The sequence below is a fragment of the Patagioenas fasciata genome, chromosome 14 (genome assembly GCF_037038585.1).
Source record: "Patagioenas fasciata isolate bPatFas1 chromosome 14, bPatFas1.hap1, whole genome shotgun sequence".
NCBI lineage: Eukaryota > Metazoa > Chordata > Aves > Columbiformes > Columbidae > Patagioenas > Patagioenas fasciata.
In genome coordinates this window covers 9,476,439-9,483,674 of record NC_092533.1, presented here as the reverse complement: position 1 = coordinate 9,483,674, position 7,236 = coordinate 9,476,439, and positions in this window count along the sequence as shown.

Here is a 7,236-nt window from a genome sequence, read left to right as displayed (position 1 = left end):
CAGCTGACATCCCATGCAGGAGCTCATCCTCAGTGGTTTTAGTGCCTACTGAAGTCCTGCCTGTGATGGCCCTGGGCCAGGCTGAGATCTTCTAACACCTCAGGAATTCCTGCCTGGTGTGTCCACACCTCAAGGGAAAGCAACATCACAGTCCCCATCTCAGGTTCTCTTTTTCTCTTGTACTCTGAGACAGAAAAGTAGGTGACATCTTTGCAGGCATTAAGATGTATGTCCTTGATTTATCTGAAGTTCATTCTTATGTTGTACAGGTTGTTATAGTAGAGATTTCTCTCCTAGACATGGCATTCATGTAAGCCAAGAAGGTTCTCTTGCATTTGTGAAGAAAAAGGCAGAGTCAGAAAAAATCGTGAGATTCAAGGAGACAAGCGGGAAGAAGTACAAGTTGCTAAATTGAATATGAAAGGCCCAAGAACAACTTCCTTTCTCTAAAGCTTTCTTCCCTGTGCTCCCACAGTGATGCACAGACTGATCACTGCCAACTTAGAGTAATATGTAAAGTATCATTCCAGAGATAGGTTCCAAAAGGAATTAAGCCATGTAGTGAGGGGAAATTTAAGCATTTACACCAATTTTCAAAGCAGTTTTCACAAACTGTAGATCCTGCGACAGCTCCAGAATCAGACACCAGCAGAACAACCAACCTGTTCAGAGCCACACATGCAGCAGAAGGAGAGTATCTTTTTAACAGGGTCTCAGAGGTCCCATACGAGGTTTCACTGTGGGATACAAAATGCTGAATACATCAAGAAATCCTTTCTTAGTACAGGTGAAATACCAAGGCTACTGGACTGCAGATCACCAAATTTCTGCAAAGAATGTGAAAATCCTGATGAGTGATGGAGAAAATAATGGATTGGATCACAAGGAGAAAGATTTGGAGAAACAACAAACTTGCAACTCGGGAAGCATGGGCTGAGATTGCCCCATTGCCAACATCGGGTCCTTGAAGACTGGCACCTACATAGCTCATCTTCATGGATGGGACTGGCTCACCGTCTAGTCCGTTGTTTCAAAACATTTAGCACCAAGATAGCCTACTTGACACGTAGTACAGAAAATCCTGCCAACTCTTATGGAGGAGGGCCAGGCTATTCTTACTCATACAGCTAGGTATGAACCAATATCTGTGCTTATTTCATTATTAAAATGTGATTGCTGTGTTTCAGTCAAGCAATCTGCAGATGATTTTTCAATGCTTCCAGCATGGAAAGCAAGCTGCAATGCGGGAACAGCAGGTGGAGGGCTCTAACGCAGCCACGGAGTGAAAGCCTTGCACTGTCCGTCTATCCGACGTGTCCAACCTCCCTCTGCATGCTGCACTGAGAGGGAAATCCAGCACCCAGGGTTCATCTCACAGTGGGACAAAAAAAGGAAGGGTGAGTGGACTTATGATCTGACAGGTCTGCAATGTTTCTCTTTCCTGTTGTGAAAGCAGTCAGGCCCACAAAACAGATGCTGAAGTGAGAACTGGTGACCTTTCTGGACAATTCCTGCTTTTTTCTGCTTACTTATGGAGACTGTTGGTTGTGAGATGCAATATGTGCGATGCTCAGCAAGGCTGGCATGTTGCTGTCTTGGCTTCTTGCTTTTAGATGCCTCAGCTCTTACTAAATATCATTGCAGCAGGGAAAGCTTGGTTCCCCTGCTAGAAAACCCAGGAAAGCTGTGATGACTATATTTTGCATGAAACAAGGATAAGGGTTCCTTTCAGGTCTGCTCCACTGTCTCACAGCTCCTGAGCACCACAAGTTTTGATTAGTTAGTTTAAATGGTTTAAAATTAAATAAAACTCTTCTGAAAGGAATGGGGGCTCTATTACCTACAGAAGCTAATGTAAGTCCTGAGGACATCCCATGGTCCATATGCCAGAGCAGAGCATGTGGCTGTCAGGGGATGCCACTGCCCTCTTCAAGCTGGTATATGAAGTTTCCTGAGTTCATCTGGATTTTACACCCTTCTGTTGCAGGCAATCTTGCTATTACTATGCTATGGTTTACCATTTCGTGAAGGAATTAGAATGACCCTATTTTCCTTTATTTCTACACTAGCATGTGTCATCCTTATCTAAAAGAAAGGAAAGAAAAGTAGTCCAACCCACCTTATCTCTAGAAAATGAAACTATCTATAGCATCTTTTAATTTGTGGTCTTTGCAAGCTCTTACATCTTGATCAGTGTACACAGCAAATGTAAAACAAAACAGCTTGTCATTTTGGTATTTTTTTTCTTCAAGAAATCTTTTTTCTACATTAAAAAAAGAAAAGGAAAAAAATAAAAATAAAAAACCCACAAACTATACAGTTTCCTGAAAACACTATAGTGAGATACAAATTCTTTCATGAGAACTCAGAAGTTCTGGAGGTTCACGCTGACCAGGCTAAGGCAGTTGTTTGGAAACTGGACAAAAGAGGTGAATTACAAGAGAACATATCTCCAAATATTTACACATTAAACCAAAAACGTACAGGACATCAGATGCAGACTTCCAAATGAGCCAGAAGCAACTGCCTGTAAGAGACCGCAGAGAGATATTGGGAGGGTTCTGGTAGTGCCGTGGTGCTGGCAGCACTCCCGGCTGAAGGAGCTCTCTGTCTCCTGCCTTACTCGGCTCACCCACTCCATCCTTTAGTATGTGGGGAAGTGAGATGGAGTATGGGGATATAGAGTCTGCTGGGGATATATGATCTGCTGCGGATACACGATCTGCTAATGCCCAGTCCTGTCCCAGGCTGACCACAACCAGCTTCCCCACTCAGGTTTCCCAATGGCAATGTAGGGGACATTTCTAGGGGCTAATGCACCCCCTGTCTTGAAGCTTGGTGACCTTTATTAAAAAAATCTGAGTTTCAATTATTCATTTTGTTTCTATTTTTTCCAGCCAGAAAGCTTAAAAGGGAAGAAAAAGCTTCAGAAAGCCTGGACTTGGCCTTGGTAGCTCCCCACTTTGGCAACCGGCTCATGGGTCTATGGCCTCGGAGGGAAGTGGACTCATACTGTCACCTTCCCACCTACTGCAATTTGGCTACTGAAATTAACATGGAATTATTTCAGTTTTTTTGAGCAACGGTTGAAAAACCTTTATTTCCTCTCTACAATTTTGGCCTGTGTTCCTGAAAAAGAGATTAAGGGAGAGGAACAGAGGGAGACCAGATACCTAGACACCAGGATAGAAAATAAACTGCTGATCATATTTAACACACAGATTACAACATATTTGTGAAAATACATTGCCGCAACTGGTCATCAAAATGAAGACTTCTAAACCATCAAAACTAAGTGTTTAAAGATGATATTAAAAAGACAGTCTTTTTACTGGGATTGCAGCAAATATTAGTTTCCATGGTCTTTGGATCAGCCTCTAAATGCTGGAATAGAGCCTAAACTCTCCAAAGAGAAACCATAACTGGTGGCACTCGCTTTGTGCCCAAGCCACTGCCGGTCTGACCAATAATGGGAAGTTCTTTCTCTGCTGGTTTGACTTTTGGTGATTTCTGTTGCACTGTAAATTGAATACAGCTTGTCTGGTGACCTGTTTGCCCTGAAGCAATGACAGCATGAAACAGATCTCACTAAGCAATCGAATAGAAATGAAAAGATGTAGAGATAGCATTGGCATTGCTGGCAGATAAGAGACTGCACGGAGGAACCCGCCGGCTCAGGGAGCAGATCAGGGGTAGGGCTGGAAGCTCTGCCATTCTGATTTTCAGCTAGTAACAAAAATAGAGATCTTGTCCTTTTGGGCTATAGGCCTGGGAAGAAGTTGTCTGATCTGCTCACTGTCCAGTAAACATAATTACATCTTATGTATGGAAAGGTCCTAATTATGTATCTTGCATACAAGTTATGCCACCAATCACTTTCACTTAGAGAGCAAGGCAGCTGTATTGAGACATCATTTCTTAGATGAAAAGGCCCTAGAGACTCTGCTACGTATATCAGATTTTGTAAAATCTTTGCAAAGACAGACCATAGCAACTACCAGGCAAAATGGGATTTCTAAGGAACATGTTTTCCTTAAAAACAAGAAGCAGCAGAAACTTTTGTCATAAAAAGCCCCTCTCCACCCATGGCTTGTTACTGTATTCCTTGCACAACCTTGGCTAGATCAAAGATGCTTGTAAGTTCCTTCCTTTAAAACCACATAAATCTGTTTCTTCAGCCATCCGAGAAACCAAGTGTCCCCAAAATGTTACAAATAATTTATTTCCTTCAGGGCTTTCTGATTAAACTCATTGTTCAAGCTCTTGTTGTGGGGCTTTACTGGATGAAGAAACAGAGCGGCATACCCATTGCTCTGATGAAGCAAAAAAGCTGTTTCCTCAAGGGACTCTACCCATCGCAGACATCTCTTTACTGCTGTTCAAGGAATTACAACCTCGATCACAAATCTATTATTTTACCCCTTCTCTAACAGCCCAGTGGCCTGAAAGATGCCGCTGCCTGGCTCATGAATGCCACCCCTGCCCGCAACATACTGTTGTGTGTCTGACCGTAATGTAGCCCGCTGCCACGGGAGGGTCTCTGGCTTTTTCTAGGTATTTCCCGGAGCCTGTGTGAAAGCTGTAGCTGCCTAATGGGAGGTACACTTCCCACACTGAATCACCCAAGGATGAACTTCAGAGAAAAGGCAGGGAGCATCCATGCCAGGCTGGAGCCATGCTTGGTGCACAGGCAGCAGAGGGGCCACGCTCGGCCAGATAAATTCCTTCCCAGTAGGCAAATGCGAGAGAAAAGACAACAGATTGCAAACTGATGTTTTCTCTTTCCAGGACAGTTTCCAGAGATCATGCTCCTCTTTCAGCCAGACTGACCGGCAGGAGGCTCAAGCTTTTGAAGAAGATCTTTGAGGCACAATGGGATTTATGGCATAACAGGAGAGAAGCTTGAAGGTCAACATGGGGGATCTAAAATAAATCTGAAGGGCTACTACGTGATCTGCTGGAAAAAAAGGAAACTTCTGTGGCCCCACAAGCTCTAGCAGACATTCACCCTGATTTGAAGACTCCATCTGAGAGAATTTCTAACTTGATACCATAGGACTATTTTTGCATTGTCTCCTTTCTGCTTAAAAAGAGAAGGGGTGGGATGCAACATTGCAGTCAGTGTCTGCACTCTGAGGCCTGGATTCTTACCCGCACGCCGGTGCACCTGCACTTGGCAGAGGTGGGATCACAGCCAGGGACTATGGGGTCACTCCCCAATTGCAGAAGCTGTAATTCAGAGTAACAGCTCCACAACTCCATCCACTTGTCCGTCTGCTCGACAGACCCCTGCAGTGTTATCAGCTTTCTTTGAGAAATGTCCTGCTTTGAATCCAGGGGGCAACGAGCTTGCAGCCTCTCAGTTTGTCTCCTCAGGAATTTTGGCAATGCTGAACGTTATTGTCTCTTCACTTTCATGGAACCGTAATTTACATAAACACAGGAGACAAAACCCACATCTGAAAAAAAAAATGCTTTCGTAGATTTTTAACCATTGTTTCCTGTTGGAGTGTGATATAATGTTCAAATTAATCACTTCTGAGGAGCATTTGTGAATTTCCGCAGTACTAAAGAAAAGTCACGGCAGTAGGTGACTCAATTCCACATTTGATTTCTCTAAAATGCTGTCCAAGCTAGTGGGAAAAAATAGTGGGCACCAGGTATCAGTTTTATAATTGGGTTTTTCCATATTAGAATGGGAATTTTGTGAAGACTCAATTAAAAGGAGTGTCCTCCTATTCTTCTGTCACCCATCAGACTGAGTTGCACATGGACGCCAGCATGCTGTCATACCTACTCTTCTCTTGTTTGCTGCTCTCTGTGCAAGCACAGAATTGCAGTGTCCGGGAAATTATCCGGTATACAAAACGTCTGCTTGTAAGTGGCTGCTTAGCACCTTAATTCTGTAAAAATGCACGCTTGTAAAGTAGATGATAATAAATACTGATTTCTCCCTTGTTATTTTTTCAGGACGAAAGTTTTGTAAGTTGTCCGTGTAGGGAGACAGCTGTCAGTGTGAGTAAATTACTCTTGAGAATATGATGAAACTAACCAAAAATGTACTTGTGTGTTGAATGGTAGCAATGCTTAATTTTAATGTTCACTCTTTTCATTTTCAGTCATGTTCATGCCTTCCCATTGCTGAGGTAAGTCTGCTTTTTTTAAGCTACTGCTTCAGTATTAACTGAGTTTAAGTTTCATCACTTTTATCCTTACATAACTTTTGCTTTCGGTTACGAGGGAGATTTTCTTACACTGGTAGCAGCAAAATTGAGCTTGATGAATAGTGGTGGGGAGGGAAACAGAAGTCCTGCCATTATCAGTGCAATCAGAACCAAGCCCAGAATCAGGGAAAAGTCCTCTGGGGGCTTGACTTACAAATCAGGAGATACAGGTTCTTGCTTTGTAAATCTCCCCAAGGCCATGGTTTATGGTTCGGCGCCTAAATACTGAGCAAACCTGGGCCAGAAATGTCAAGCCTCAAATACTCAGTTCTAGATGCATCCAAAACCCATTTCATTTTTGTAAACCTCCTCAGACATGGTGAAACCCAGCATTAGCTGAAACTACACTTCAAAGAGGTTACTTTTACGGTTTGAGGTTTTCTGAGAGATGTGACAGGTGTTTCTTACAGTGTCCATGACGATTCAGTGTTCTACAACCCCCCAGAGTTCATGTACCAGTTTTCAATAGAATGTTACTTTTAATTGTGACATGCTGCCGCATTCAGCAATACATACTTCTTTTTTCTGTAGATAAACAAAAAATACATTCTAGCTTTTCCTAATGCCTTCTTCGTTTAACAGCCTGGCCATGAATTGGCATGCTTTGTGGAAGGAACCGAACACATGCTGAAAAACAACATCTCTTCAAAAGCAATAATTACATGGCTTAATCTAACCTTTCAGACTCAACTGGATAGAAACCTCTGTGAAGTAAGACTTTTCTTACCTTTCTGTAGATCTTCATCTACCTTTTACAAAAGGATTGATTCTTTTATAATTTAAACATGTCTAGCTAAGCATTTGATTAATTTCAAATGTGTTTTAAATAGCTGTTTGATGCAGGAGGGAGGTGCAGTTGCTGCAACATGCATGAGGCAATCGAAAGCTATTAAAACTGGCAGAGGAAGCAGAGAGCTGAGTTCTGCCCCTGGGTGCCCTTTCCCTTCTCCAAAGCATGAGGACCTTTAAACTCTCTGGAGAAGAGCTTAATTTAAATTGCTTTTCTGTTCTC